This window comes from Paramisgurnus dabryanus, chromosome 19 (assembly GCF_030506205.2).
Source record: "Paramisgurnus dabryanus chromosome 19, PD_genome_1.1, whole genome shotgun sequence".
Lineage (NCBI taxonomy): Eukaryota > Metazoa > Chordata > Actinopteri > Cypriniformes > Cobitidae > Paramisgurnus > Paramisgurnus dabryanus.
The window spans coordinates 32,433,913-32,461,786 of record NC_133355.1 but is presented as its reverse complement, the minus strand read 5'-3'; the positions used below and the strand labels follow the sequence as shown (position 1 = coordinate 32,461,786).

At 45.8% G+C, this 27,874-nt stretch overlaps 1 protein-coding gene and 41 non-coding genes across 42 annotated transcripts in view; 37 read left to right on the top strand and 5 right to left on the bottom strand.

Moving 5' to 3' along the window:
- LOC135735099 (CMP-N-acetylneuraminate-beta-galactosamide-alpha-2,3-sialyltransferase 1-like) overlaps nucleotides 1–27,874 on the top strand; it is a 473,227-nt gene that overhangs the window by 240,492 nt on the left and 204,861 nt on the right. The gene's annotated exons all lie outside the window — the stretch shown is intronic.
- On the top strand, nucleotides 2,367–2,438 carry trnap-ugg (transfer RNA proline (anticodon UGG)). Its single transcript has one exon. It is a non-coding gene; the product is annotated as a tRNA-Pro (tRNA).
- Nucleotides 2,516–2,589, top strand: trnai-aau (transfer RNA isoleucine (anticodon AAU)). The gene has a single exon. It is a non-coding gene; the product is annotated as a tRNA-Ile (tRNA).
- trnaf-gaa (transfer RNA phenylalanine (anticodon GAA)) lies at nucleotides 2,670–2,742 on the top strand. The gene has a single exon. It is a non-coding gene; the product is annotated as a tRNA-Phe (tRNA).
- On the top strand, nucleotides 2,850–2,921 carry trnaq-cug (transfer RNA glutamine (anticodon CUG)). The gene has a single exon. It is a non-coding gene; the product is annotated as a tRNA-Gln (tRNA).
- trnaa-agc (transfer RNA alanine (anticodon AGC)) lies at nucleotides 3,552–3,624 on the bottom strand. Its single transcript has one exon. It is a non-coding gene; the product is annotated as a tRNA-Ala (tRNA).
- trnap-agg (transfer RNA proline (anticodon AGG)) lies at nucleotides 3,721–3,792 on the top strand. Its single transcript has one exon. It is a non-coding gene; the product is annotated as a tRNA-Pro (tRNA).
- On the top strand, nucleotides 6,360–6,431 carry trnap-ugg (transfer RNA proline (anticodon UGG)). The gene has a single exon. It is a non-coding gene; the product is annotated as a tRNA-Pro (tRNA).
- On the top strand, nucleotides 6,509–6,582 carry trnai-aau (transfer RNA isoleucine (anticodon AAU)). Its single transcript has one exon. It is a non-coding gene; the product is annotated as a tRNA-Ile (tRNA).
- trnaf-gaa (transfer RNA phenylalanine (anticodon GAA)) lies at nucleotides 6,663–6,735 on the top strand. The gene has a single exon. It is a non-coding gene; the product is annotated as a tRNA-Phe (tRNA).
- On the top strand, nucleotides 7,707–7,778 carry trnap-agg (transfer RNA proline (anticodon AGG)). Its single transcript has one exon. It is a non-coding gene; the product is annotated as a tRNA-Pro (tRNA).
- On the top strand, nucleotides 9,133–9,204 carry trnap-ugg (transfer RNA proline (anticodon UGG)). Its single transcript has one exon. It is a non-coding gene; the product is annotated as a tRNA-Pro (tRNA).
- On the top strand, nucleotides 9,436–9,508 carry trnaf-gaa (transfer RNA phenylalanine (anticodon GAA)). Its single transcript has one exon. It is a non-coding gene; the product is annotated as a tRNA-Phe (tRNA).
- Nucleotides 9,616–9,687, top strand: trnaq-cug (transfer RNA glutamine (anticodon CUG)). Its single transcript has one exon. It is a non-coding gene; the product is annotated as a tRNA-Gln (tRNA).
- Nucleotides 10,317–10,389, bottom strand: trnaa-agc (transfer RNA alanine (anticodon AGC)). The gene has a single exon. It is a non-coding gene; the product is annotated as a tRNA-Ala (tRNA).
- trnap-agg (transfer RNA proline (anticodon AGG)) lies at nucleotides 10,486–10,557 on the top strand. Its single transcript has one exon. It is a non-coding gene; the product is annotated as a tRNA-Pro (tRNA).
- On the top strand, nucleotides 11,898–11,969 carry trnap-ugg (transfer RNA proline (anticodon UGG)). Its single transcript has one exon. It is a non-coding gene; the product is annotated as a tRNA-Pro (tRNA).
- On the top strand, nucleotides 13,124–13,195 carry trnap-ugg (transfer RNA proline (anticodon UGG)). The gene has a single exon. It is a non-coding gene; the product is annotated as a tRNA-Pro (tRNA).
- Nucleotides 13,273–13,346, top strand: trnai-aau (transfer RNA isoleucine (anticodon AAU)). The gene has a single exon. It is a non-coding gene; the product is annotated as a tRNA-Ile (tRNA).
- Nucleotides 13,427–13,499, top strand: trnaf-gaa (transfer RNA phenylalanine (anticodon GAA)). Its single transcript has one exon. It is a non-coding gene; the product is annotated as a tRNA-Phe (tRNA).
- Nucleotides 15,576–15,647, top strand: trnap-agg (transfer RNA proline (anticodon AGG)). Its single transcript has one exon. It is a non-coding gene; the product is annotated as a tRNA-Pro (tRNA).
- trnap-ugg (transfer RNA proline (anticodon UGG)) lies at nucleotides 17,001–17,072 on the top strand. Its single transcript has one exon. It is a non-coding gene; the product is annotated as a tRNA-Pro (tRNA).
- On the top strand, nucleotides 17,150–17,223 carry trnai-aau (transfer RNA isoleucine (anticodon AAU)). Its single transcript has one exon. It is a non-coding gene; the product is annotated as a tRNA-Ile (tRNA).
- trnaf-gaa (transfer RNA phenylalanine (anticodon GAA)) lies at nucleotides 17,304–17,376 on the top strand. Its single transcript has one exon. It is a non-coding gene; the product is annotated as a tRNA-Phe (tRNA).
- On the top strand, nucleotides 17,484–17,555 carry trnaq-cug (transfer RNA glutamine (anticodon CUG)). The gene has a single exon. It is a non-coding gene; the product is annotated as a tRNA-Gln (tRNA).
- On the bottom strand, nucleotides 18,185–18,257 carry trnaa-agc (transfer RNA alanine (anticodon AGC)). The gene has a single exon. It is a non-coding gene; the product is annotated as a tRNA-Ala (tRNA).
- Nucleotides 18,354–18,425, top strand: trnap-agg (transfer RNA proline (anticodon AGG)). The gene has a single exon. It is a non-coding gene; the product is annotated as a tRNA-Pro (tRNA).
- Nucleotides 19,970–20,041, top strand: trnap-ugg (transfer RNA proline (anticodon UGG)). The gene has a single exon. It is a non-coding gene; the product is annotated as a tRNA-Pro (tRNA).
- On the top strand, nucleotides 20,119–20,192 carry trnai-aau (transfer RNA isoleucine (anticodon AAU)). The gene has a single exon. It is a non-coding gene; the product is annotated as a tRNA-Ile (tRNA).
- Nucleotides 20,273–20,345, top strand: trnaf-gaa (transfer RNA phenylalanine (anticodon GAA)). Its single transcript has one exon. It is a non-coding gene; the product is annotated as a tRNA-Phe (tRNA).
- Nucleotides 20,452–20,523, top strand: trnaq-cug (transfer RNA glutamine (anticodon CUG)). Its single transcript has one exon. It is a non-coding gene; the product is annotated as a tRNA-Gln (tRNA).
- Nucleotides 21,154–21,226, bottom strand: trnaa-agc (transfer RNA alanine (anticodon AGC)). Its single transcript has one exon. It is a non-coding gene; the product is annotated as a tRNA-Ala (tRNA).
- On the top strand, nucleotides 22,777–22,848 carry trnap-ugg (transfer RNA proline (anticodon UGG)). The gene has a single exon. It is a non-coding gene; the product is annotated as a tRNA-Pro (tRNA).
- On the top strand, nucleotides 22,926–22,999 carry trnai-aau (transfer RNA isoleucine (anticodon AAU)). The gene has a single exon. It is a non-coding gene; the product is annotated as a tRNA-Ile (tRNA).
- Nucleotides 23,080–23,152, top strand: trnaf-gaa (transfer RNA phenylalanine (anticodon GAA)). The gene has a single exon. It is a non-coding gene; the product is annotated as a tRNA-Phe (tRNA).
- Nucleotides 23,260–23,331, top strand: trnaq-cug (transfer RNA glutamine (anticodon CUG)). The gene has a single exon. It is a non-coding gene; the product is annotated as a tRNA-Gln (tRNA).
- On the bottom strand, nucleotides 23,962–24,034 carry trnaa-agc (transfer RNA alanine (anticodon AGC)). Its single transcript has one exon. It is a non-coding gene; the product is annotated as a tRNA-Ala (tRNA).
- trnap-agg (transfer RNA proline (anticodon AGG)) lies at nucleotides 24,131–24,202 on the top strand. The gene has a single exon. It is a non-coding gene; the product is annotated as a tRNA-Pro (tRNA).
- On the top strand, nucleotides 25,586–25,657 carry trnap-ugg (transfer RNA proline (anticodon UGG)). Its single transcript has one exon. It is a non-coding gene; the product is annotated as a tRNA-Pro (tRNA).
- Nucleotides 25,735–25,808, top strand: trnai-aau (transfer RNA isoleucine (anticodon AAU)). The gene has a single exon. It is a non-coding gene; the product is annotated as a tRNA-Ile (tRNA).
- On the top strand, nucleotides 26,069–26,140 carry trnaq-cug (transfer RNA glutamine (anticodon CUG)). Its single transcript has one exon. It is a non-coding gene; the product is annotated as a tRNA-Gln (tRNA).
- Nucleotides 26,940–27,011, top strand: trnap-agg (transfer RNA proline (anticodon AGG)). Its single transcript has one exon. It is a non-coding gene; the product is annotated as a tRNA-Pro (tRNA).

Sequence of the window (27,874 nt, the reverse complement as noted above, 5' to 3'; positions counted from 1 at the left end):
CAAGCAACACAATTGACTCAACCCGAAAAATGACCCAGGCTATTCGACCTACTCCCTCCTGGCCGGGAGAAGCACATCATCCTGGCCACTGGGCCTGGGTAGGTACCCTGAGGTGCCTGGAGCTATGAGACTTAAATATACAACCAGGCTAGTGATGCATGGTGTCCAATTTAGTTTGCGGATGATTTATCGGAATTTTCTCCTAAAATCTAAAATCAACACTTGGAAAATGCGATAAAGACATGGCTTCTAAGATGTTACTTGACGTTACAACTTACACTAAGTATCGGGATGCCCCTTCTAATAAAGATGTTTGGGGTGACACAGTTGGCACCCCAAACAGAGCACAGCTGTCTCACAGCAAGAAGGTCCCCTGTTCAAGCCCTGGCTGGGTCAGGAGGCCTTTGTGTGTGGAGTTTACATGTTCTCCTTGAGTCAGCATGGAATTACTCTGGGCACTGCATTATTTGGTTTCCTTAAACAGTCCAGAAACAACACACACGTTGATCTATACACACACACAGAAACCGAGGGAAGGGCAATTTGACATCTCCAATTCACCTAACGTGCATTTCTGACTTTGCCAATAACCAGTTCTCACCATGAATATAGCCATAGATGCTGAACTGGTTTTAATAGTAAATTAACATATTTATCTATTCCACTTTCTCCAATCAATACAAATATAAATGCTATACCATACAGACCATGTCAAATAATTTTGTTTCCATTTATGTTGCAACAGTTTTGGAAAGGACTTTTTCTGTGCTGAAATGACTGTGGCCCTGTGAACAAATCATTGAAGGGTTTGGGTGATGAGTGTTTTGTTCAAAGCCTGTAATTCATAACAAAGGTGTTCAGCTGGGTTCAGGTCCACGATTATGGAGACCAGTCGACTTCTCTCACACCATTTCAAATATTAAGAAATAAGCATGTACTAATATCGATAAGAGCTTATTTTGACACCAGCACAACACTAGGGCTCATTGTAGCTAAACAGAGGAGCAGGACCCAACAGGCCCATCCCCAGGAACTGCTTGAGGAAGCTGGTGACTGCGTTGTTGTCACATGTTTCCCAGTGGCATGGTAAAAAGGAAGCAAGGCTTGGCTCGTTGGTCTAGGGGTATGATTCTCGCTTTGGGTGCGACAGGTCCTGGGTTCAAATCCCGGACGAGCACGTATATAGCTTTGTTTCTTGATGCTGCTACACTGTGGAGCAGCATCAAGGGCTTGCTGTTTTAACAAGCGATGAGTTAATTTCAAGCAACACAATTGACTCAACCCGAAAAATGACCCAGGCTATTCGACCTACTCCCTCCTGGCCGGGAGAAGCACATCATCCTGGCCACTGGGCCTGGGTAGGTACCCTGAGGTGCCTGGAGCTATGAGACTTAAATATACAACCAGGCTAGTGATGCATGGTGTCCAATTTAGTTTACGGATGATTTATCGGAATTTTCTCCTAAAATCTAAAATCAACACTTGGAAAATGCGATAAAGACATGGCTTCTAAGATGTTACTTGACGTTACAACTTACACTAAGTATTGGGATGCCCCTTCTAATAAAGATGTTTGGGGTGACACAGTTGGCACCCCAAACAGAGCACAGCTGTCTCACAGCAAGAAGGTCCCCTGTTCAAGCCCTGGCTGGGTCAGGAGGCCTTTCTGTGTGGAGTTTACATGTTCTCCTTGAGTCAGCATGGAATTACTCTGGGCACTGCATTATTTGGTTTCCTTAAACAGTCCAGAAACAACACACACGTTGATCTATACACACACACAGAAACCGAGGGAAGGGCAATTTGACATCTCCAATTCACCTAACATGCATTTCTGACTTTGCCAATAACCAGTTCTCACCATGAATATAGCCATAGATGCTGAACTGGTTTTAATAGTAAATTAACATATTTATCTATTCCACTTTCTCCAGTCAATACAAATATAAATGCTATACCATACAGACCATGTCAAATAATTTTGTTTCCATTTATGTTGCAACAGTTTTGGAAAGGACTTTTTCTGTGCTGAAATGACTGTGGCCCTGTGAACAAATCATTGAAGGGTTTGGGTGATGAGTGTTTTGTTCAGAGCCTGTAATTCATAACAAAGGTGTTCAGCTGGGTTCAGGTCCACGATTATGCAGACCAGTCGACTTCTCTCACACCATTTCAAATATTAAGAAATAATCATGTACTAATATCGATAAGAGCTTATTTTGACACCAGCCCAACACTAGGGCTCACTGTGGCTAAACAGAGGAGCAGGACCCAACAGGCCCATCCCCAGGAACTGCTTGAGGAAGCTGGTGACTGCGTTGTTGTCACATGTTTCCCAGTGGCATGGCAAAAAGGAAGCAAGGCTTGGCTTGTTGGTCTAGGGGTATGATTCTCGCTTTGGGTGCGAGAGGTCCTGGGTTCAAATCCCGGACGAGCCCGTATATAGCTTTGTCTCTTGATGCTGCTGCACTGTGGAAAATTCATGTCAGTCTTGGCAGAACCATTGCTGCTCCATGGCCGGTTAGCTCAGTTGGTTAGAGCGTGGTGCTAATAACGCCAAGGTCGCGGGTTCGACCCCCGTACGGGCCACGGCTTTTCTCTACATTCTATTGCAGACTGCTATATTGCTGTGATTTGTCATGAAAGATCCTGCCGGACCAACCTGTCTTGCCGAAATAGCTCAGTTGGGAGAGCGTTAGACTGAAGATCTAAAGGTCCCTGGTTCGATCCCGGGTTTCGGCATTGCGGGCCGTTTCCTGTCAGTTTGGCTTGCTGTGGTTTTGCTGATGGTCCCTGTCCGAGTGTCCTTTTCTCTGTGACGCAGTGGGTCAGGCGCTCAGGCAAAGAGTGGTTCCATGGTGTAACGGTTAGCACTCTGGACTCTGAATCCAGCGATCCGAGTTCAAATCTCGGTGGGACTTGTAACACTTTTTGGGTATCCAAGGGAACAGTGTTTCTTACCCCAAAACATTCCCCACGCCCTTTAAGCCTTTCTACCAGAGCACTCAGGATGTAGACAAAAAATTAGTTAATTCAAGCAACATTGAGCACTTTTCCAGTTCTCCCTGGCGATGGGCCAACAATGCACAAGTCGCCAAATTTCAGCAAACCTAAGGAAGTTACAAGGAAGCAAATTAAACATGTACGAAAACTTAGGATAAATGAAAAATGCATTGACGTTTAGGACAAAAGAAACACGCAGCTCATGTGTACAGGCCAAAGGAAACACACAGCTCATGTGTACAATCTGACAGTGAAATGTATTTAAAAGACTTACCAGCAATGACAGGAAGACAAAGGAACATTGAAAAAAATGATTCCAATTTTAAATCGCAACAAAATGCTCTAGGAATGTAAAGCTCCTGCTCCATGTTGCTTTGAGAAATAATATCCGTATAGGAGACGTTCATGTGTGTGCTCAGGTGTCATACTGAGGACCGACACTGGGACCTGTTGGCTTTTTGAGGCAAAACGTAAGAGCAGGACCCAATGTAAAGCTTCACGCTTACGGTCTGTAACATCAGTGCAATTCACAACAAACCACAATCACGTGGAGAATGCGGGCATCGATCCCGCTACCTCTCGCATGCTAAGCGAGCGCTCTACCATTTGAGCTAATTCCCCTTACCCCTGCCTCTTGACTGCTTTGGCTTGTTGAAAGGTGGCTGCGACGTTGTGGGAAAGTGTTTGTGAGGGCGGCAGGGCTGGCACCAAACAAGTGGCTCGTTGGTCTAGGGGTATGATTCTCGCTTAGGGTGCGAGAGGTCCCCGGTTCAAATCCCGGACGAGCCCTCTTTAGACTGATCCCTATGAGCTTTAACACACAACACCGCTGTGTATAGCAATCCTGGCAGGAAAGTAATGTCAACGAGAAACCTGCAAAGGACGTCAGAGACCTCTCAGCGACGCGTCCGCCTTTGGCCTTTCCAGGTCGAAACCATGTCCGAGGGGGTCCTTGTTTGTTAACCCCTAGACGATCCCCCTACCCTTTAAGCTTTCTACCGGAGGGCTTGCTGTTTTAACAAGCGATGAGTTAATTTCAAGCAACACAATTGACTCAACCCGAAAAATGACCCAGGCTATTCGACCTACTCCCTCCTGGCCGGGAGAAGCACATCATCCTGGCCACTGGGCCTGGGTAGGTACCCTGAGGTGCCTGGAGCTATGAGACTTAAATATACAACCAGGCTAGTGATGCATGGTGTCCAATTTAGTTTACGGATGATTTATCGGAATTTTCTCCTAAAATCTAAAATCAACACTTGGAAAATGCGATAAAGACATGGCTTCTAAGATGTTACTTGACGTTACAACTTACACTAAGTATTGGGATGCCCCTTCTAATAAAGATGTTTGGGGTGACACAGTTGGCACCCCAAACAGAGCACAGCTGTCTCACAGCAAGAAGGTCCCCTGTTCAAGCCCTGGCTGGGTCAGGAGGCCTTTCTGTGTGGAGTTTACATGTTCTCCTTGAGTCAGCATGGAATTACTCTGGGCACTGCATTATTTGGTGTCCTTAAACAGTCCAGAAACAACACACACACAGAAACCGAGGGAAGGGCAATTTGACATCTCCAATTCACCTAACGTGCATTTCTGAATTTGCCAATAACCAGTTCTCACCATGAATATAGCCATAGATGCTGAACTGGTTTTAATAGTAAATTAACATATTTATCTATTCCACTTTCTCCAATCAATACAAATATAAATGCTACACCATACAGACCATGTCAAATAATTTTGTTTCCATTTATGTTGCAACAGTTTTGGAAAGGACTTTTTCTGTGCTGAAATGACTGTGGCCCTGTGAACAAATCATTGAAGGGTTTGGGTGATGAGTGTTTTGTTCAGAGCCTGTAATTCATAACAAAGGTGTTCAGCTGGGTTCAGGTCCACGATTATGCAGACCAGTCAGTCGACTTCTCTCACACCATTTCAAATATTAAGAAATAAGCATGTACTAATATCGATAAGAGCTTATTTTGACACCAGCACAACACTAGGGCTCATTGTGGCTAAACAGAGGAGCAGGACCCAACAGGCCCATCCCCAGGAACTGCTTGAGGAAGCTGGTGACTGCGTTGTTGTCACATGTTTCCGAGTGGCATGGCAAAAAGGAAGCAAGGCTTGGCTCGTTGGTCTAGGGGTATGATTCCCTCTTTGGGTGCGAGAGGTCCCGGGTTCAAATCCCGGACGAGCCCGTATATAGCTTTGTTTCTTGATGCTGCTACACTGTGGAGCAGCATCAAGGGCTTGCTGTTTTAACAAGCGATGAGTTAATTTCAAGCAACACAATTGACTCAACCCGAAAAATGACCCAGGCTATTCGACCTACTCCCTCCTGGCCGGGAGAAGCACATCATCCTGGCCACTGGGCCTGGGTAGGTACCCTGAGGTGCCTGGAGCTATGAGACTTAAATATACAACCAGGCTAGTGATGCATGGTGTCCAATTTAGTTTACGGATGATTTATCGGAATTTTCTCCTAAAATCTAAAATCAACACTTGGAAAATGCGATAAAGACATGGCTTCTAAGATGTTACTTGACGTTACAACTTACACTAAGTATTGGGATGCCCCTTCTAATAAAGAGCACAGCTGTCTCACAGCAAGAAGGTCCCCTGTTCAAGCCCTGGCTGGGTCAGGAGGCCTTTCTGTGTGGAGTTTACATGTTCTCCTTGAGTCAGCATGGAATTACTCTGGGCACTGCATTATTTGGTGTCCTTAAACAGTCCAGAAACAACACACACGTTGATCTATACACGCACACAGAAACCGAGGGAAGGGCAATTTGACATCTCCAATTCACCTAACGTGCATTTCTGACTTTGCCAATAACCAGTTCTCACCATGAATATAGCCATAGATGCTGAACTGGTTTTAATAGTAAATTAACATATTTATCTATTCCACTTTCTCCAATCAATACAAATATAAATGCTATACCATACAGACCATGTCAAATCATTTTGTTTCCATTTATGTTGCAACAGTTTTGGAAAGGACTTTTTCTGTGCTGAAATGACTGTGGCCCTGTGAACAAATCATTGAAGGGTTTGGGTGATGAGTGTTTTGTTCAGAGCCTGTAATTCATAACAAAGGTGTTCAGCTGGGTTCAGGTCCACGATTATGCAGACCAGTCGACTTCTCTCATACCATTTCAAATATTAAGAAATAAGCATGTACTAATATCGATAATAGCTTATTTTGACACCAGCCCAACACTAGGGCTCATTGTGGCTAAACAGAGGAGCAGGACCCAACAGGCCCATCCCCAGGGAACTGCTTGAGGAAGCTGGTGACTGCGTTGTGGTCACATGTTTCCCAGTGGCATGGCAAAAAGGAAGCAAGGCTTGGCTCGTTGGTCTAGGGGTATGATTCTCGCTTTGGGTGCAAGAGGACCCGGGTTCAAATCCCGGACGAGCCCGTATATAGCTTTGTTTCTTGATGCTGCTACACTGTGGAAAATTCATGTCAGTCTTGGCAGAACCATTGCTGCTCCATGGCCGGTTAGCTCAGTTGGTTAGAGCGTGGTGCTAATAACGCCAAGGTCGCGGGTTCGACCCCCGTACGGGCCAAGGCCTTTCTCTAATTTCTATTGCTGACTGCTATATTGCTGTAATTTGTCATGAAAATTCCTGCCTGACCAAAGTGTCTTGCCGAAATAGCTCAGTTGGGAGAGCGTTAGACTGAAGATCTAAAGGTCCCTGGTTCGATCCCGGGTTTCGGCATTGCGGGCCGTTTCCTGGCAGTTTGGCTTGCTGTTGTTTTGCTGACGGTCCCTGTCCGAGTGTCCTTTTCTCTGTGACGCAGTGGGTCAGGCGCTCAGACAAAGAGTGGTTCCAACGGTTAGCACTCTGGACTCTGAATCCAGCGATCCGAGTTCAAATCTCGGTGGGACCTGTAACACTTTTTGGGTATCCAAGGGAACAGTGTTTCTTACCCCAAAACAATCCCCACGCCCTTTAAGCCTTTCTACCAGAGCACTCAGGATGTAGACAAAAAATTAGTTAATTCAAGCAACATTGAGCACTTTTCCAGTTCTCCCTGGCGATGGGCCAACAACGCACAAGTCGCCAAATTTCAGCAAACCTAAGGACGTTACAAGGAAGCAAATTAAACATGTACGAAAACTTAGGATAAATGAAAAATGCATTGACGTTTAGGACAAAAGAAACACGCAGCTCATGTGTACAGGCCAAAGGAAACACACAGCTCATGTGTACCATCTGACAGTGAAATGTATTTAAAAGACTTACCAGCAATGACAGGAAGACAAATGAACATTGAAAAAAATGATTCCAATTTTAAATCGCAACAAAATGCTCTAGGAATGTAAAGCTCCTGCTCCATGTTGCTTTGAGAAATAACATCCGTATAGGAGACGTTCATGTGTGTGCTCAGGTGTCATACTGATGACCGTCACTGGGACCTGTTGGCTTTTTGAGGCAAAACGTAAGAGCAGGACCCAATGTAAAGCTTCAGGCTTACGGTCTGTAACATCAGTGCAATTCACAACAAACCACAATCACGTGGAGAATGCGGGCATCGATCCCGCTACCTCTCGCATGCTAAGCGAGCGCTCCACCATTTGAGCTAATTCCCCTTACCCCTGCCTCTTGACTGCTTTGGCTTGTTGAAAGGTGGCTGCGACGTTGTGGGAAAGTGTTTGTGAGGGCGGCAGGGCTGGCACCAAACAAGTGGCTCGTTGGTCTAGGGGTATGATTCTCGCTTAGGGTGCGAAAGGTCCTGGGTTCAAATCCCGGACGAGCCCTCTTTAGACTGATCCCTATGAGCTTTAACACACAACACCGCTGTGTATGGCAATCCTGGCAGGAAAGTAATGTCAACGAGAAACCTGCAAAGGACGTCAGAGACCTCTCAGCGACGCGTCCGCCTTTGGCCTTTCCAGGTCGAAACCATGTCCGAGGGGGTCCTTGTTTGTTAACCCCTAGACGATCCCCCTACCCTTTAAGCTTTCTACCGGAGGGCTTGCTGTTTTAACAAGCGATGAGTTAATTTCAAGCAACACAATTGACTCAACCCGAAAAATGACCCAGGCTATTCGACCTACTCCCTCCTGGCCGGGAGAAGCACATCATCCTGGCCACTGGGCCTGGGTAGGTACCCTGAGGTGCCTGGAGCTATGAGACTTAAATATACAACCAGGCTAGTGATGCATGGTGTCCAATTTAGTTTACGGATGATTTATCGGAATTTTCTCCTAAAATCTAAAATCAACACTTGGAAAATGCGATAAAGACATGGCTTCTAAGATGTTACTTGACGTTACAACTTACACTAAGTATTGGGATGCCCCTTCTAATAAAGATGTTTGGGGTGACACAGTTGGCACCCCAAACAGAGCACAGCTGTCTCACAGCAAGAAGGTCCCCTGTTCAAGCCCTGGCTGGGTCAGGAGGCCTTTCTGTGTGGAGTTTACATGTTCTCCTTGAGTCAGCATGGAATTACTCTGGGCACTGCATTATTTGGTTTCCTTAAACAGTCCAGAAACAACACACACGTTGATCTATACACACACACAGAAACCGAGGGAAGGGCAATTTGACATCTCCAATTCACCTAACGTGCATTTCTGACTTTGCCAATAACCAGTTCTCACCATGAATATAGCCATAGATGCTGAACTGGTTTTAATAGTAAATTAACATATTTATCTATTCCACTTTCTCCAATCAATACAAATATAAATGCTATACCATACAGACCATGTCAAATAATTTTGTTTCCATTTATGTTGCAACAGTTTTGGAAAGGACTTTTTCTGTGCTGAAATGACTGTGGCCCTGTGAACAAATCATTGAAGGGTTTGGGTGATGAGTGTTTTGTTCAGAGCCTGTAATTCATAACAAAGGTGTTCAGCTGGGTTCAGGTCCACGATTATGCAGACCAGTCGACTTCTCTCACACCATTTCAAATATTAAGAAATAAGCATGTACTAATATCGATAAGAGCTTATTTTGACACCAGCCCAACACTAGGGCTCATTGTGGCTAAACAGAGGAGCAGGACCCAACAGGCCCATCCCCAGGAACTGCTTGAGGAAGCTGGTGACTGCGTTGTTGTCACATGTTTCCCAGTGGCATGGCAAAAAGGAAGCAAGGCTTGGCTCGTTGGTCTAGGGGTATGATTCTCGCTTTGGGTGCGAGAGGTCCCGGGTTTAAATCCCGGACGAGCCCGTATATAGCTTTGTTTCTTGATGCTGCTACACTGTGGAAAATTCATGTCAGTCTTGGCAGAACCATTGCTGCTCCATGGCCGGTTAGCTCTTTTGGTTAGAGCATGGTGCTAATAACGCCAAGGTCGCGGGTTCGACCCCCGTACGGGCCACGGCTTTTCTCTACATTCTATTGCAGACTGCTATATTGCTGTGATTTGTCATGAAAGATCCTGCCTGTCCAACCTGTCTTGCCGAAATAGCTCAGTTGGGAGAGCGTTAGACTGAAGATCTAAAGGTCCCTGGTTAGATCCCGGGTTTCGGCATTGCGGGCCGTTTCCTGTCAGTTTGGCTTGCTGTGGTTTTGCTGACGGTCCCTGTCCGAGTTTCCTTTTCTCTGTGACGCAGTGGGTCAGGCGCTCAGGCAAAGAGTGGTTCCATGGTGTAACGGTTAGCACTCTGGACTCTGAATCCAGCGATCCGAGTTCAAATCTCGGTGGGACCTGTAACACTTTTTGGGTATCCAAGGGAACAGTGTTTCTTACCCCAAAACAATCCCCACGCCCTTTAAGCCTTTCTACCAGAGCACTCAGGATGTAGACAAAAAATTAGTTAACTCAAGCAACATTGAGCACTTTTCCAGTTCTCCCTTGCAATGGGCCAACAACGCACAAGTCGCCAAATTTCAGCAAACCTAAGGACATTACAAGGAAGCAAATTAAACATGTACGAAACTTAGGATAAATGAAAAATGCATTGACGTTTAGGACAAAAGAAACACGCAGCTCATGTGTACAGGCCAAAGGAAACACACAGCTCATGTGTACAATCTGACAGCGAAATGTATTTAAAAGACTTACCAGCAATGACAGGAAGACAAATGAACATTGAAAAAAATGATTCCAATTTTAAATCGCAACAAAATGCTCTAGGAATGTAAAGCTCCTGCTCCATGTTGCTTTGAGAAATAACATCCGTATAGGAGACGTTCATGTGTGTGCTCAGGTGTCATACTGAGGACCGACACTGGGACCTGTTGGCTTTTTGAGGCAAAACGTAAGAGCAGGACCCAATGTAAAGCTTCACGCTTACGGTCTGTAACATCAGTGCAATTCACAACAAACCACAATCACGTGGAGAATGCGGGCATCGATCCCGCTACCTCTCGCATGCTAAGCGAGCGCTCTACCATTTGAGCTAATTCCCCTTACCCCTGCCTCTTGACTGCTTTGGCTTGTTGAAAGGTGGCTACGACGTTGTGGGAAAGTGTTTGTGAGGGCGGCAGGGCTGGCACCAAACAAGTGGCTCGTTGGTCTAGGGGTATGATTCTCGCTTAGGGTGCGAGAGGTCCCGGGTTCAAATCCCGGACGAGCCCTCTTTAGACTGATCCCTATGAGCTTTAACACACAACACCGCTGTGTATGGCAATCCTGGCAGGAAAGTAATGTCAACGAGAAACCTGCAAAGGACGTCAGAGACCTCTCAGCGACGCGTCCGCCTTTGGCCTTTCCAGGTCGAAACCATGTCCGAGGGGGTCCTTGTTTGTTAACCCCTAGACGATCCCCCTACCCTTTAAGCTTTCTACCGGAGGGCTTGCTGTTTTAACAAGCGATGAGTTAATTTCAAGCAACACAATTGACTCAACCCGAAAAATGACCCAGGCTATTCGACCTACTCCCTCCTGGCCGGGAGAAGCACATCATCCTGGCCACTGGGCCTGGGTAGGTACCCTGAGGTGCCTGGAGCTATGAGACTTAAATATACAACCAGGCTAGTGATGCATGGTGTCCAATTTAGTTTACGGATGATTTATCGGAATTTTCTCCTAAAATCTAAAATCAACACTTGGAAAATGCGATAAAGACATGGCTTCTAAGATGTTACTTGACGTTACAACTTACACTAAGTATTGGGATGCCCCTTCTAATAAAGATGTTTGGGGTGACACAGTTGGCACCCCAAACAGAGCACAGCTGTCTCACAGCAAGAAGGTCCCCTGTTCAAGCCCTGGCTGGGTCAGGAGGCCTTTCTGTGTGGAGTTTACATGTTCTCCTTGAGTCAGCATGGAATTACTCTGGGCACTGCATTATTTGGTGTCCTTAAACAGTCCAGAAACAACACACACACAGAAACCGAGGGAAGGGCAATTTGACATCTCCAATTCACCTAACGTGCATTTCTGAATTTGCCAATAACCAGTTCTCACCATGAATATAGTCATAGATGCTGAACTGGTTTTAATAGTAAATTAACATATTTATCTATTCCACTTTCTCCAATCAATACAAATATAAATGCTATACCATACAGACCATGTCAAATAATTTTGTTTCCATTTATGTTGCAACAGTTTTGGAAAGGACTTTTTCTGTGCTGAAATGACTGTGGCCCTGTGAACAAATCATTGAAGGGTTTGGGTGATGAGTGTTTTGTTCAGAGCCTGTAATTCATAACAAAGGTGTTCAGCTGGGTTCAGGTCCACGATTATGCAGACCAGTCAGTCGACTTCTCTCACACCATTTCAAATATTAAGAAATAAGCATGTACTAATATCGATAAGAGCTTATTTTGACACCAGCACAACACTAGGGCTCATTGTGGCTAAACAGAGGAGCAGGACCCAACAGGCCCATCCCCAGGAACTGCTTGAGGAAGCTGGTGACTGCGTTGTTGTCACATGTTTCCGAGCGGCATGGCAAAAAGGAAGCAAGGCTTGGCTCGTTGGTCTAGGGGAATGATTCTCGCTTTGGGTGCGAGAGGTCCCGGGTTCAAATCCCGGACGAGCCCGTATATAGCTTTGTTTCTTGATGCTGCTACACTGTGGAGCAGCATCAAGGGCTTGCTGTTTTAACAAGCGATGAGTTAATTTCAAGCAACACAATTGACTCAACCCGAAAAATGACCCAGGCTATTCGACCTACTCCCTCCTGGCCGGGAGAAGCACATCATCCTGGCCACTGGGCCTGGGTAGGTACCCTGAGGTGCCTGGAGCTATGAGACTTAAATATACAACCAGGCTAGTGATGCATGGTGTCCAATTTAGTTTACGGATGATTTATCGGAATTTTCTCCTAAAATCTAAAATCAACACTTGGAAAATGCGATAAAGACATGGCTTCTAAGATGTTACTTGACGTTACAACTTACACTAAGTATTGGGATGCCCCTTCTAATAAAGAGCACAGCTGTCTCACAGCAAGAAGGTCCCCTGTTCAAGCCCTGGCTGGGTCAGGAGGCCTTTCTGTGTGGAGTTTACATGTTCTCCTTGAGTCAGCATGGAATTACTCTGGGCACTGCATTATTTGGTGTCCTTAAACAGTCCAGAAACAACACACACGTTGATCTATACACGCACACAGAAACCGAGGGAAGGGCAATTTGACATCTCCAATTCACCTAACGTGCATTTCTGACTTTGCCAATAACCAGTTCTCACCATGAATATAGCCATAGATGCTGAACTGGTTTTAATAGTAAATTAACATATTTATCTATTCCACTTTCTCCAATCAATACAAATATAAATGCTATACCATACAGACCATGTCAAATAATTTTGTTTCTATTTATGTTGCAACAGTTTTGGAAAGGACTTTTTCTGTGCTGAAATGACTGTGGCCCTGTGAACAAATCATTGAAGGGTTTGGGTGATGAGTGTTTTGTTCAGAGCCTGTAATTCATAACAAAGGTGTTCAGCTGGGTTCAGGTCCACGATTATGCAGACCAGTCGACTTCTCTCATACCATTTCAAATATTAAGAAATAAGCATGTACTAATATCGATAATAGCTTATTTTGACACCAGCCCAACACTAGGGCTCATTGTGGCTAAACAGAGGAGCAGGACCCAACAGGCCCATCCCCAGGAACTGCTTGAGGAAGCTGGTGACTGCGTTGTGGTCACATGTTTCCCAGTGGCATGGCAAAAAGGAAGCAAGGCTTGGCTCGTTGGTCTAGGGGTATGATTCTCGCTTTGGGTGCAAGAGGTCCCGGGTTCAAATCCCGGACGAGCCCGTATATAGCTTTGTTTCTTGATGCTGCTACACTGTGGAAAATTCATGTCAGTCTTGGCAGAACCATTGCTGCTCCATGGCCGGTTAGCTCAGTTGGTTAGAGCGTGGTGCTAATAACGCCAAGGTCGCGGGTTCGACCCCCGTACGGGCCAAGGCTTTTCTCTAATTTCTATTGCTGACTTCTATATTGCTGTAATTTGTCATGAAAATTCCTGCCTGACCAACGTGTTTTGCCGAAATAGCTCAGTTGGGAGAGCGTTAGACTGAAGATCTAAAGGTCCCTGGTTCGATCCCGGGTTTCGGCATTGCGGGCCGTTTCCTGGCAGTTTGGCTTGCTGTTGTTTTGCTGACGGTCCCTGTCCGAGTGTCCTTTTCTCTGTGACGCAGTGGGTCAGACGCTCAGGCAAAGAGTGGTTCCAACGGTTAGCACTCTGGACTCTGAATCCAGCGATCCGAGTTCAAATCTCGGTGGGACCTGTAACACTTTTTGGGTATCCAAGGGAACAGTGTTTCTTACCCCAAAACAATCCCCACGCCCTTTAAGCCTTTCTACCAGAGCACTCAGGATGTAGACAAAAAATTAGTTAATTCAAGCAACATTGAGCACTTTTCCAGTAGAGGTCTACACGGAAGACCCGAGACCCGAAGACCCGGGACCCGACCCGGGACCCGTACGGGTTCGGGTCTATAATTTAAATGATCAGCCGGGTCCGGGTCGGGTCTCAATCTATTACTTCGGGTCCCGGGTCTGTTTAACATTGTGGCTAATACCCGAGGTCAATCGGACTCGGAGAACACACACTCACATTTAAATAAAATATTTCAAAATCAGCAACAAAAACTTAGATGAACTGTCGCATACATTTTTTCTATGACGCTAAAATTGCGTTAAAAAGTTTATATTTGGTTGCTCCAACCAGGCAGCTAACGCGCATGTGCTCTTTTACTGTGTCTCTGCTCTGGCTACCAATCAGGAGCTTCTGCAGTGAGACGCAATGACTTTACCTTTGACTATTGGCTCTTTTATTTAGAAGGCGGGACTTATTCCGCCGTACCACGCATTTTGCACTGACTTCTCTTATTTTTATAATAATATTATAAATTGACCGTCTTGCTGTTATATCTAAAGTTTTCGCGACTCAAAGAGCACAGAGATGATAGCAAAGAAGCAACGAAAGCAGCCATGGCACTGCACGAGCAATCGTTATTATAATCCAAATGGGCAAACATTATTAAGCAAGTTGACCCGATGTAAAACTGCGTTATTAATCACCATGACTGTAAAGTGGACTTTAAAAGCTGGAATAAGCATAAAACATTTCAATCGTCAAGAGAGGAATAACATGGATGGAACTTTCTTGGAAATAAGGATTGTGCATCACACAGACAGGTACAAGGAGGGAGAAGACTAACTTCTATGGGTAAGACAAAAAGTTTAATTTTCGCTACTTGTTTATTGACTTATTAATAACATTTAGCTAAAGAATATTTGCCGGTCGGGTCTGTGTCTTCCCGGACGGGTTCGGGTCCAGATTTTAAATAATAGACGGGTCTTCGTCGGATCCGGGTCCAGCTTTTAAATAATAGACGGGTCCGGGTCGGGTCCGGGTCCAGCTTTCAAAACAACAGACGGGTCCGGGTCGGTTCAGTGTAGCACATTTGCGGGTCTGATCGGGTTCGGGTAGGAATTTTTGGACCCGTGTAGACCTCTATTTTCCAGTTCTCCCTGGCGATGGGCCAACAACGCACAAGTCGCCAAATTTCAGCAAACCTAAGGACGTTACAAGGAAGCAAATTAAACATGTACGAAAACTTAGGATAAATGAAAAATGCATTGACGTTTAGGACAAAAGAAACACGCAGCTCATGTGTACAGGCCAAAGGAAACACACAGCTCATGTGTACCATCTGACAGTGAAATGTATTTAAAAGACTTACCAGCAATGACAGGAAGACAAATGAACATTGAAAAAAATGATTCCAATTTTAAATCGCAACAAAATGCTCTAGGAATGTAAAGCTCCTGCTCCATGTTGCTTTGAGAAATAACATCCGTATAGGAGACGTTCATGTGTGTGCTCAGGTGTCATACTGATGACCGTCACTGGGACCTGTTGGCTTTTTGAGGCAAAACGTAAGAGCAGGACCCAATGTAAAGCTTCAGGCTTACGGTCTGTAACATCAGTGCAATTCACAACAAACCACAATCACGTGGAGAATGCGGGCATCGATCCCGCTACCTCTCGCATGCTAAGCGAGCGCTCCACCATTTGAGCTAATTCCCCTTACCCCTGCCTCTTGACTGCTTTGGCTTGTTGAAAGGTGGCTGCGACGTTGTGGGAAAGTGTTTGTGAGGGCGGCAGGGCTGGCACCAAACAAGTGGCTCGTTGGTCTAGGGGTATGATTCTCGCTTAGGGTGCGAGAGGTCCTGGGTTCAAATCCCGGACGAGCCCTCTTTAGACTGATCCCTATGAGCTTTAACACACAACACCGCTGTGTATGGCAATCCTGGCAGGAAAGTAATGTCAACGAGAAACCTGCAAAGGACGTCAGAGACCTCTCAGCGACGCGTCCGCCTTTGGCCTTTCCAGGTCGAAACCATGTCCGAGGGGGTCCTTGTTTGTTAACCCCTAGACGATCCCCCTACCCTTTAAGCTTTCTACCGGAGGGCTTGCTGTTTTAACAAGCGATGAGTTAATTTCAAGCAACACAATTGACTCAACCCGAAAAATGACCCAGGCTATTCGACCTACTCCCTCCTGGCCGGGAGAAGCACATCATCCTGGCCACTGGGCCTGGGTAGGTACCCTGAGGTGCCTGGAGCTATGAGACTTAAATATACAACCAGGCTAGTGATGCATGGTGTCCAATTTAGTTTACGGATGATTTATCGGAATTTTCTCCTAAAATCTAAAATCAACACTTGGAAAATGCGATAAAGACATGGCTTCTAAGATGTTACTTGACGTTACAACTTACACTAAGTATTGGGATGCCCCTTCTAATAAAGACGTTTGGGGTGACACAGTTGGCACCCCAAACAGAGCACAGCTGTCTCACAGCAAGAAGGTCCCCTGTTCAAGCCCTGGCTGGGTCAGGAGGCCTTTCTGTGTGGAGTTTACATGTTCTCCTTGAGTCAGCATGGAATTACTCTGGGCACTGCATTATTTGGTTTCCTTAAACAGTCCAGAAACAACACACACGTTGATCTATACACACACACAGAAACCGAGGGAAGGGCAATTTGACATCTCCAATTCACCTAACGTGCATTTCTGACTTTGCCAATAACCAGTTCTCACCATGAATATAGCCATAGATGCTGAACTGGTTTTAATAGTAAATTAACATATTTATCTATTCCACTTTCTCCAATCAATACAAATATAAATGCTATACCATACAGACCATGTCAAATAATTTTGTTTCCATTTATGTTGCAACAGTTTTGGAAAGGACTTTTTCTGTGCTGAAATGACTGTGGCCCTGTGAACAAATCATTGAAGGGTTTGGGTGATGAGTGTTTTGTTCAGAGCCTGTAATTCATAACAAAGGTGTTCAGCTGGGTTCAGGTCCACGATTATGCAGACCAGTCGACTTCTCTCACACCATTTCAAATATTAAGAAATAAGCATGTACTAATATCGATAAGAGCTTATTTTGACACCAGCCCAACACTAGGGCTCTTGTGGCTAAACAGAGGAGCAGGACCCAACAGGCCCATCCCCAGGAACTGCTTGAGGAAGCTGGTGACTGCGTTGTTGTCACATGTTTCCCAGTGGCATGGCAAAAAGGAAGCAAGGCTTGGCTCGTTGGTCTAGGGGTATGATTCTCGCTTTGGGTGCGAGAGGTCCCGGGTTCAAATCCCGGACGAGCCCGTATATAGCTTTGTTTCTTGATGCTGCTACACTGTGGAAAATTCATGTCAGTCTTGGCAGAACCATTGCTGCTCCATGGCCGGTTAGCTCTTTTGGTTAGAGCGTGGTGCTAATAACGCCAAGGTCGCGGGTTCGACCCCCGTACGGGCCACGGCTTTTCTCTACATTCTATTGCAGACTGCTATATTGCTGTGATTTGTCATGAAAGATCCTGCCTGTCCAACCTTTCTTGCCGAAATAGCTCAGTTGGGAGAGCGTTAGACTGAAGATCTAAAGGTCCCTGGTTCGATCCCGGGTTTCGGCATTGCGGGCCGTTTCCTGTCAGTTTGGCTTGCTGTGGTTTTGCTGACGGTCCCTGTCCGAGTTTCCTTTTCTCTGTGACGCAGTGGGTCAGGCGCTCAGGCAAAGAGTGGTTCCATGGTGTAACGGTTAGCACTCTGGACTCTGAATCCAGCGATCCGAGTTCAAATCTCGGTGGGACCTGTAACACTTTTTGGGTATCCAAGGGAACAGTGTTTCTTACCCCAAAACAATCCCCACGCCCTTTAAGCCTTTCTACCAGAGCACTCAGGATGTAGACAAAAAATTAGTTAACTCAAGCAACATTGAGCACTTTTCCAGTTCTCCCTTGCGATGGGCCAACAACGCACAAGTCGCCAAATTTCAGCAAACCTAAGGACATTACAAGGAAGCAAATTAAACATGTACGAAACTTAGGATAAATGAAAAATGCATTGACGTTTAGGACAAAAGAAACACGCAGCTCATGTGTACAGGCCAAAGGAAACACACAGCTCATGTGTACAATCTGACAGCGAAATGTATTTAAAAGACTTACCAGCAATGACAGGAAGACAAATGAACATTGAAAAAAATGATTCCAATTTTAAATCGCAACAAAATGCTCTAGGAATGTAAAGCTCCTGCTCCATGTTGCTTTGAGAAATAACATCCGTATAGGAGACGTTCATGTGTGTGCTCAGGTGTCATACTGAGGACCGACACTGGGACCTGTTGGCTTTTTGAGGCAAAACGTAAGAGCAGGACCCAATGTAAAGCTTCACGCTTACGGTCTGTAACATCAGTGCAATTCACAACAAACCACAATCACGTGGAGAATGCGGGCATCGATCCCGCTACCTCTCGCATGCTAAGCGAGCGCTCTACCATTTGAGCTAATTCCCCTTACCCCTGCCTCTTGACTGCGTTGGCTTGTTGAAAGGTGGCTGCGACGTTGTGGGAAAGTGTTTGTGATGGCGGCAGGGCTGGCACCAAACAAGTGGCTCGTTGGTCTAGGGGTATGATTCTCACTTAGGGTGCGAGAGGTCCCGGGTTCAAATCCCGGACGAGCCCTCTTTAGACTGATCCCTATGAGCTTTAACACACAACACCGCTGTGTATGGCAATCCTGGCAGGAAAGTAATGTCAACGAGAAACCTGCAAAGGACGTCAGAGACCTCTCAGCGACGCGTCCGCCTTTGGCCTTTCCAGGTCGAAACCATGTCCGAGGGGGTCCTTGTTTGTTAACCCCTAGACCAGTGGTTTTCAATCTTGTCCTAGGGGACCCACTGCCCTGCACATTTTGCATGTCTCCCTTATCTAACACACCTGATTCAGATCATCAGCTCATTAAGGTAGAGATCCATGAACAGAACTGGGTGTGTCAGTTAAGGGAGACATACAAAATATGCAGAGCTGTGGGTCCCCTAGGACCACTGCCCTAGACGATCCCCCTACCCTTTAAGCTTTCTACCGGAAGGCTTGCTGTTTTAACAAGCGATGAGTTAATTTCAAGCAACACAATTGACTCAACCCGAAAAATGACCCAGGCTATTCGACCTACTCCCTCCTGGCCGGGAGAAGCACATCATCCTGGCCACTGGGCCTGGGTAGGTACCCTGAGGTGCCTGGAGCTATGAGACTTAAATATACAACCAGGCTAGTGATGCATGGTGTCCAATTTAGTTTACGGATGATTTATCGGAATTTTCTCCTAAAATCTAAAATCAACACTTGGAAAATGCGATAAAGACATGGCTTCTAAGATGTTACTTGACGTTACAACTTACACTAAGTATTGGGATGCCCCTTCTAATAAAGATGTTTGGGGTGACACAGTTGGCACCCCAAACAGAGCACAGCTGTCTCACAGCAAGAAGGTCCCCTGTTCAAGCCCTGGCTGGGTCAGGAGGCCTTTCTGTGTGGAGTTTACATTTTCTCCTTGAGTCAGCATGGAATTACTCTGGGCACTGCATTATTTGGTTTCCTTAAACAGTCCAGAAACAACACACACGTTGATCTATACACACACACAGAAACCGAGGGAAGGGCAATTTGACATCTCCAATTCACCTAACGTGCATTTCTGACTTTGCCAATAACCAGTTCTCACCATGAATATAGCCATAGATGCTGAACTGGTTTTAATAGTAAATTAACATATTTATCTATTCCACTTTCTCCAATCAATACAAATATAAATGCTATACCATACAGACCATGTCAAATAATTTTGTTTCCATTTATGTTGCAACAGTTTTGGAAAGGACTTTTTCTGTGCTGAAATGACTGTGGCCCTGTGAACAAATCATTGAAGGGTTTGGGTGATGAGTGTTTTGTTCAGAGCCTGTAATTCATAACAAAGGTGTTCAGCTGGGTTCAGGTCCACGATTATGCAGACCAGTCGACTTCTCTCACACCATTTCAAATATTAAGAAATAAGCATGTACTAATATCGATAAGAGCTTATTTTGACACCAGCCCAACACTAGGGCTCATTGTGGCTAAACAGAGGAGCAGGACCCAACAGGCCCATCCCCAGGAACTGCTTGAGGAAGCTGGTGACTGCGTTGTTGTCACATGTTTCCCAGTGGCATGGCAAAAAGGAAGCAAGGCTTGGCTCGTTGGTCTAGGGGTATGATTCTCGCTTTGGGTGCGAGAGGTCCCGGGTTCAAATCCCGGACGAGCCCGTATATAGCTTTGTTTCTTGATGCTGCTACACTGTGGAAAATTCATGTCAGTCTTGGCAGAACCATTGATGCCCCATGGCCGGTTAGCTCAGTTGGTTAGAGCGTGGTGCTAATAACGCCAAGGTCGCGGGTTCGACCCCCGTACGGGCCACGGCTTTTCTCTACATTCTATTGCAGACTGCTATATTGCTGTGATTTGTCATGAAATTTCCTGCCTGACCAACCTGTCTTGCCGAAATAGCTCAGTTGGGAGAGCGTTAGACTGAAGATCTAAAGGTCCCTGGTTCGATTTCGGGTTTCGGCAATGCGGGCTGTTTCCTGTCAGTTTGGCTTGCTGTGGTTTGCTGACGGTCCCTGTCCGAGTGTCCTTTTCTCTGTGACGCAGTGGGTCAGGCGCTCAGGCAAAGAGTGGTTCCATGGTGTAACGGTTAGCACTCTGGACTCTGAATCCAGCGATCCGAGTTCAAATCTCGGTGGGACCTGTAACACTTTTTGGCTATCCAAGGGAACAGTGTTTCTTACCCCAAAACAATCCCCACGCCCTTTAAGCCTTTCTACCAGAGCACTCAGGATGTAGACAAAAAATTAGTTAATTCAAGCAACATTGAGCACTTTTCCAGTTCTCCCTGGCGATGGGCCAACAACGCACAAGTCGCCAAATTTCAGCAAACCTAAGGACGTTACAAGGAGGCAAATTAAACATGTACGAAAACTTAGGATAAATGAAAAATGCATTGACGTTTAGGACAAAAGAAACACGCAGCTCATGTGTACAGGCCAAAGGAAACACACAGCTCATGTGTACAATCTGACAGTGAAATGTATTTAAGAGACTTACCAGCAATGACAGGAAGACAAATGAACATTGAAAAAAATGATTCCAATTTTAAATCGCAACAAAATGCTCTAGGAATGTAAAGCTCCTGCTCCATGTTGCTTTGAGAAATAACATCCGTATAGGAGACGTTCATGTGTGTGCTCAGGTGTCATACTGAGGACCGACACTGGGACCTGTTGGCTTTTTGAGGCAAAACGTAAGAGCAGGACCCAATGTAAAGCTTCACGCTTACGGTCTGTAACATCAGTGCAATTCACAACAAACCACAATCACGTGGAGAATGCGGGCATCGATCCCGCAACCTCTCGCATGCTAAGCAAGCGCTCTACCATTTGAGCTAATTCCCCTTACCCCTGCCTCTTGACTGCTTTGGCTTGTTGAAAGGTGGCTGCGACGTTGTGGGAAAGTGTTTGTGAGGGCGGCAGGGCTGGCACCAAACAAGTGGCTCGTTGGTCTAGGGTATGATTCTCGCTTAGGGTGCAAGAGGTCCCGGGTTCAAATACCGGACGAGCCCTCTTTAGACTGATCCCTATGAGCTTTAACACACAACACCGCTGTGCCCTGCACATTTTGCATGTCTCCCTTATCTAACACACCTGATTCAGATCATCAGCTCATTAAGGTAGAGATCCATGAACAGAACTGGGTGTGTCAGTTAAGGGAGACATACAAAATATGCAGAGCTGTGGGTCCCCTAGGACAAGATTGAAAACCACTGCCCTAGACGATCCCCCTACCCTTTAAGCTTTTTACCGGAGGGCTTGCTGTTTTAACAAGCGATGAGTTAATTTCAAGCAACACAATTGACTCAACCCGAAAAATGACCCAGGCTATTCGACCTACTCCCTCCTGGCCGGGAGAAGCACATCATCCTGGCCACTGGGCCTGGGTAGGTTCCCTGAGGTGCCTGGAGCTATGAGACTTAAATATACAACCAGGCTAGTGATGCATGGTGTCCAATTTAGTTTACGGATGATTTATCGGAATTTTCTCCTAAAATCTAAAATCAACACTTGGAAAATGCGATAAAGACATGGCTTCTAAGATGTTACTTGACGTTACAACTTACACTAAGTATTGGGATGCCCCTTCTAATAAAGATGTTTGGGGTGACACAGTTGGCACCCCAAACAGAGCACAGCTGTCTCACAGCAAGAAGGTCCCCTGTTCAAGCCCTGGCTGGGTCAGGAGGCCTTTCTGTGTGGAGTTTACATGTTCTCCTTGAGTCAGCATGGAATTACTCTGGGCACTGCATTATTTGGTTTCCTTAAACAGTCCAGAAACAACACACACGTTGATCTATACACACACACAGAAACCGAGGGAAGGGCAATTTGACATCTCCAATTCACCTAACGTGCATTTCTGACTTTGCCAATAACCAGTTCTCACCATGAATATAGCCATAGATGCTGAACTGGTTTTAATAGTAAATTAACATATTTATCTATTCCACTTTCTCCAATCAATACAAATATAAATGTTATACCATACAGACCATGTCAAATAATTTTGTTTCCATTTATGTTGCAACAGTTTTGGAAAGGACTTTTTCTGTGCTGAAATGACTGTGGCCCTGTGAACAAATCATTGAAGGGTTTGGGTGATGAGTGTTTTGTTCAGAGCCTGTAATTCATAACAAAGGTGTTCAGCTGGGTTCAGGTCCACGATTATGCAGACCAGTCGACTTCTCTCACACCATTTCAAATATTAAGAAATAAGCATGTACTAATATCGATAAGAGCTTATTTTGACACCAGCCCAACACTAGGGCTCATTGTGGCTAAACAGAGGAGCAGGACCCAACAGGCCCATCCCCAGGAACTGCTTGAGGAAGCTGGTGACTGCGTTGTTGTCACATGTTTCCCAGTGGCATGGCAAAAAGGAAGCAAGGCTTGGCTCGTTGGTCTAGGGGTATGATTCTCGCTTTGGGTGCGAGAGGTCCCGGGTTCAAATCCCGGACGAGCCCGTATATAGCTTTGTTTCTTGATGCTGCTACACTGTGGAAAATTCATGTCAGTCTTGGCAGAACCATTGATGCCCCATGGCCGGTTAGCTCAGTTGGTTAGAGCGTGGTGCTAATAACGCCAAGGTCGCGGGTTCGACCCCCGTACGGGCCACGGCTTTTCTCTACATTCTATTGCAGACTGCTATATTGCTGTGATTTGTCATGAAATTTCCTGCCTGACCAACCTGTCTTGCCGAAATAGCTCAGTTGGGAGAGCGTTAGACTGAAGATCTAAAGGTCCCTGGTTCGATCCCGGGTTTCGGCATTGCGGGCTGTTTCCTGTCAGTTTGGCTTGCTGTGGTTTTGCTGACGGTCCCTGTCCGAGTGTCCTTTTCTCTGTGACGCAGTGGGTCAGGCGCTCAGGCAAAGAGTGGTTCCATGGTGTAACGGTTAGCACTCTGGACTCTGAATCCAGCGATCCGAGGTCAAATCTCGGTGGGACCTGTAACACTTTTTGGCTATCCAAGGGAACAGTGTTTCTTACCCCAAAACAATCCCCACGCCCTTTAAGCCTTTCTACCAGAGCACTCAGGATGTAGACAAAAAATTAGTTAATTCAAGCAACATTGAGCACTTTTCCAGTTCTCCCTGGCGATGGGCCAACAACGCACAAGTCGCCAAATTTCAGCAAACCTAAGGACGTTACAAGGAGGCAAATTAAACATGTACGAAAACTTAGGATAAATGAAAAATGCATTGACGTTTAGGACAAAAGAAACACGCAGCTCATGTGTACAGGCCAAAGGAAACACACAGCTCATGTGTACAATCTGACAGTGAAATGTATTTAAAAGACTTACCAGCAATGACAGGAAGACAAATGAACATTGAAAAAAATGATTCCAATTTTAAATCGCAACAAAATGCTCTAGGAATGTAAAGCTCCTGCTCCATGTTGCTTTGAGAAATAACATCCGTATAGGAGACGTTCATGTGTGTGCTCAGGTGTCATACTGAGGACCGACACTGGGACCTGTTGGCTTTTTGAGGCAAAACGTAAGAGCAGGACCCAATGTAAAGCTTCACGCTTATGGTCTGTAACATCAGTGCAATTCACAACAAACCACAATCACGTGGAGAATGCGGGCATCGATCCCGCTACCTCTCGCATGCTAAGCGAGCGCTCTACCATTTGAGCTAATTCCCCTTACCCCTGCCTCTTGACTGCTTTGGCTTGTTGAAAGGTGGCTGCGACGTTGTGGGAAAGTGTTTGTCAGGGCGGCAGGGCTGGCACCAAACAAGTGGCTCGTTGGTCTAGGGGTATGATTCTCGCTTAGGGTGCGAGAGGTCCCGGGTTCAAATCCCGGACGAGCCCTCTTTAGACTGATCCCTATGAGCTTTAACACACAACACCGCTGTGCCCTGCACATTTTGCATGTCTCCCTTATCTAACACACCTGATTCAGATCATCAGCTCATTAAGGTAGAGATCCATGAACAGAACTGGGTGTGTCAGTTAAGGGAGACATACAAAATATGCAGAGCTGTGGGTCCCCTAGGACAAGATTGAAAACCACTGCCCTAGACGATCCCCCTACCCTTTAAGCTTTCTATCGGAGGGCTTGCTGTTTTAACAAGCGATGAGTTAATTTCAAGCAACACAATTGACTCAACCCGAAAAATGACCCAGGCTATTCGACCTACTCCCTCCTGGCCGGGAGAAGCACATCATCCTGGCCACTGGGCCTGGGTAGGTTCCCTGAGGTGCCTGGAGCTATGAGACTTAAATATACAACCAGGCTAGTGATGCATGGTGTCCAATTTAGTTTACGGATGATTTATTGGAATTTTCTCCTAAAATCTAAAATCAACACTTGGAAAATGCGATAAAGACATGGCTTCTAAGATGCTACTTGACGTTACAACTTACACTAAGTATTGGGATGCCCCTTCTAATAAAGATGTTTGGGGTGACACAGTTGGCACCCCAAACAGAGCACAGCTGTCTCACAGCAAGAAGGTCCCCTGTTCAAGCCCTGGCTGGGTCAGGAGGCCTTTCTGTGTGGAGTTTACATGTTCTCCTTGAGTCAGCATGGAATTACTCTGGGCACTGCATTATTTGGTTTCCTTAAACAGTCCAGAAACAACACACACGTTGATCTATACACACACACAGAAACCGAGGGAAGGGCAATTTGACATCTCCAATTCACCTAACGTGCATTTCTGACTTTGCCAATAACCAGTTCTCACCATGAATATAGCCATAGATGCTGAACTGGTTTTAATAGTAAATTAACATATTTATCTATTCCACTTTCTCCAATCAATACAAATATAAATGTTATACCATACAGACCATGTCAAATAATTTTGTTTCCATTTATGTTGCAACAGTTTTGGAAAGGACTTTTTCTGTGCTGAAATGACTGTGGCCCTGTGAACAAATCATTGAAGGGTTTGGGTGATGAGTGTTTTGTTCAGAGCCTGTAATTCATAACAAAGGTGTTCAGCTGGGTTCAGGTCCACGATTATGCAGACCAGTCGACTTCTCTCACACCATTTCAAATATTAAGAAATAAGCATGTACTAATATCGATAAGAGCTTATTTTGACACCAGCCCAACACTAGGGCTCATTGTGGCTAAACAGAGGAGCAGGACCCAACAGGCCCATCCCCAGGAACTGCTTGAGGAAGCTGGTGACTGCGTTGTTGTCACATGTTTCCCAGTGGCATGGCAAAAAGGAAGCAAGGCTTGGCTCGTTGGTCTAGGGGTATGATTCTCGCTTTGGGTGCGAGAGGTCCCGGGTTCAAATCCCGGACGAGCCCGTATATAGCTTTGTTTCTTGATGCTGCTACACTGTGGAAAATTCATGTCAGTCTTGGCAGAACCATTGATGCCCCATGGCCGGTTAGCTCAGTTGGTTAGAGCGTGGTGCTAATAACGCCAAGGTCGCGGGTTCGACCCCCGTACGGGCCACGGCTTTTCTCTACATTCTATTGCAGACTGCTATATTGCTGTGATTTGTCATGAAATTTCCTGCCTGACCAACCTGTCTTGCCGAAATAGCTCAGTTGGGAGAGCGTTAGACTGAAGATCTAAAGGTCCCTTTTTCGATCCCGGGTTTCGGCATTGCGGGCTGTTTCCTGTCAGTTTGGCTTGCTGTGGTTTTGCTGACGGTCCCTGTCCGAGTGTCCTTTTCTCTGTGACGCAGTGGGTCAGGAGCTCAGGCAAAGAGTGGTTCCATGGTGTAACGGTTAGCACTCTGGACTCTGAATCCAGCGATCCGAGTTCAAATCTCGGTGGGACCTGTAACACTTTTTGGGTATCCAAGGGAACAGTGTTTCTTACCCCAAAACAATCCCCACGCCCTTTAAGCCTTTCTACCAGAGCACTCAGGATGTAGACAAAAAATTAGTTAATTCAAGCAACATTGAGCACTTTTCCAGGTCTCCCTGGCGATGGGCCAACAACGCACAAGTCGCCAAATTTCAGCAAACCTAAGGACGTTACAAGGAGGCAAATTAAACATGTACGAAAACTTAGGATAAATGAAAAATGCATTGACGTTTAGGACAAAAGAAACACGCAGCTCATGTGTACAGGCCAAAGGAAACACACAGCTCATGTGTACAATCTGACAGTGAAATGTATTTAAAAGACTTACCAGCAATGACAGGAAGACAAATGAACATTGAAAAAAATGATTCCAATTTTAAATCGCAACAAAATGCTCTAGGAATGTAAAGCTCCTGCTCCATGTTGCTTTGAGAAATAACATCCGTATAGGAGACGTTCATGTGTGTGCTCAGGTGTCATACTGAGGACCGACACTGGGACCTGTTGGCTTTTTGAGGCAAAACGTAAGAGCAGGACCCAATGTAAAGCTTCACGCTTACGGTCTGTAACATCAGTGCAATTCACAACAAACCACAATCACGTGGAGAATGCGGGCATTGATCCCGCTACCTCTCACATGCTAAGCGAGCGCTCTACCATTTGAGCTAATTCCCCTTACTCCTGCCTCTTGACTGCTTTGGCTTGTTTAAGGGTGGCTTCGACGTTGTGGGAAAGTGTTTGTGAGGGCGGCAGGGCTGGCACCAAACAAGTGGCTCGTTGGTCTAGGGGTATGATTCTCGCTTAGGGTGCGATAGGTCCCGGGTTCAAATCCCGGACGAGCCCTCTTTAGACTGATCCCTATGAGCATTAACACACAACACCGCTGTGTATGGCAATCCTGGCAGGAAAGTAATGTCAACGAGAAACCTGCAAAGGACGTCAGAGACCTCTCAGCGACGCGTCTGCCTTTGGCCTTTCCAGATCGAAACCATGTCCGAGGGGGTCCTTGTTTGTTAACCCCTAGACGATCCCCCTACCCTTTAAGCTTTCTACCGGAGGGCTTGCTGTTTTAACAAGCGATGAGTTAATTTCAAGCAACACAATTGACTCAACCCGAAAAATGACCCAGGCTATTCGACCTACTCCCTCCTGGCCGGGAGAAGCACATCATCCTGGCCACTGGGCCTGGGTAGGTACCCTGAGGTTCCTGGAGCTATGAGACTTAAATATACAACCAGGCTAGTGATGCATGGTGTCCAATTTAGTTTACGGATGATTTATCGGAATTTTCTCCTAAAATCTAAAATCAACACTTGGAAAATGCGATAAAAACATGGCTTCTAAGATGTTACTTGATGTTACAACTTACACTAAGTATTGGGATGCCCCTTCTAATAAAGATGTTTGGGGTGACACAGTTGGCACCCCAAACAGAGCACAGCTGTCTCACAGCAAGAAGGTCCCCTGTTCAAGCCCTGGCTGGGTCAGGAGGCCTTTCTGTGTGGAGTTTACATGTTCTCCTTGAGTCAGCATGGAATTACTCTGGGCACTGCATTATTTGGTGTCCTTAAACAGTCCAGAAACAACACACACACAGAAACCGAGGGAAGGGCAATTTGACATCTCCAATTCACCTAACGTGCATTTCTGAATTTGCCAATAACCAGTTCTCACCATGAATATAGCCATAGATGCTGAACTGGTTT